The sequence below is a fragment of the Colias philodice genome, chromosome 8, assembly GCF_061535455.1.
Source record: "Colias philodice isolate Cphi_HAF_F1 chromosome 8, ilColPhil1 Martin Lab GWU primary, whole genome shotgun sequence".
In the NCBI taxonomy this organism is placed as follows: Eukaryota; Metazoa; Arthropoda; class Insecta; order Lepidoptera; family Pieridae; genus Colias; species Colias philodice.
The window spans coordinates 5,184,166-5,185,595 of record NC_143093.1 but is presented as its reverse complement, the minus strand read 5'-3'; the positions used below and the strand labels follow the sequence as shown (position 1 = coordinate 5,185,595).

General features: G+C 30.6%; 1 non-coding gene across 1 annotated transcript; it reads right to left on the bottom strand.

The window, feature by feature from the left end:
• Positions 1-487: 487 nt before the first annotated feature.
• On the bottom strand, positions 488-560 carry TRNAK-UUU (transfer RNA lysine (anticodon UUU)). Its single transcript has one exon. It is a non-coding gene; the product is annotated as a tRNA-Lys (tRNA).
• Between the last annotated feature and the right edge of the window lie 870 nt (positions 561-1,430).

Here is a 1,430-nt window from a genome sequence, read left to right as displayed (position 1 = left end):
TCAAGCGTGATTGCGACCCTTGGCCTGTCCGATACAGATATCAGCCTGATAAGTATGTAAATTGTGCTACTAATGTATATTAATATTTTATGATAATTACAGCAAGTTTGCGCCTACCAATAATGCAAATCAATCGTAATAATAGATAGCTATGCAATTATGGACTAAATACTAACTACTAATAAATTTTATTCCAGTATTGTTTTATACAACTTAGGGCCGATTTTTCAATGCTTGGATAAAACTTATCCGTCCAATAAAGTATTAGTTACACGATAATATTAAAATGTCACGTAAACTGTCAAATACGGGCAATTAGAATACTTTTTAAAATGGTAGTTTTATACATTATTCGACGAATAAGTTTCATCCAAGCATTGAAAAATCGGCCCTAAGTTGTATAAAACAATACTGTAATAAAATTTATTATTCACAATTTTTACTTTAAAATAATAATTATGAAGACTGGACTAATTTAAAAACGTTTCGCCCGAACAGGGACTTGAACCCTGGACCCTTGGATTAAAAGTCCAATGCTCTACCAACTGAGCTATCCGGGCTGCGTAGTCGCTAATAAATTTCAGATACATTTGAATGAAAATAAGTCCTAACTTAGCGTATTAAAATAATTAGAATATTAGGTAATTAATTGCATTTTTTATGATACCAATACACATGTTTAATGCTTTCTATATTTTTTTGTAGTACCTAAGAAAGATTAATTTGACATTAGTAGGTACCTATGTTCTTTGCGTATGCAATTTGCGTTTAAAATTTACGAAAACATTAGTTCCTTAGCAAGAAAAATTCACATTGTGTTATCGACTTATGTACTATAACGCATTTGAATAGTATAATCGATATAAAACATACTTTTAAATATTTTTGAGATATGAATAAAATAAAATATTCTCGACACGCTAAGAGAATACCTAGAAGTAGGTACCAATATAAATTGTATTTAGCTTATGATAATCCCCGTAGAATCCTTATGTTCTTAGAAAATTCAGACGAATGAGTAAAAATACATAATATTATGTGTGTACAAGATAGGCTTAACTCAGAATACAATAACATAAGCTAAGTGTATGGACTAACGCCAGGTAAGGGTTATGTAGATGAAATATTAGGATTAAAATGACGACGACCAAACGACGACGACCGTTGACGTTTGGAGTGACAGTTCGTTTCTTTGTACTTTAAATCATTAAAAATATAATTAAAGCATAAAAAAGCACTTAAAATAAGTATTTCCAGTGAACTTACATGCAGTTATCAGTTGACAATCGTGGATAAGTGAAAAACAAGTGTATATGAGTGTCTAAGAAAAACAGCTGACCGTCAGCTGTTCGTGAAATACATCTCCAATTTTAGTAATCACAAAAGGATTATTATTACCATATACGCAAGTATTCTTGACTTTCCATTGA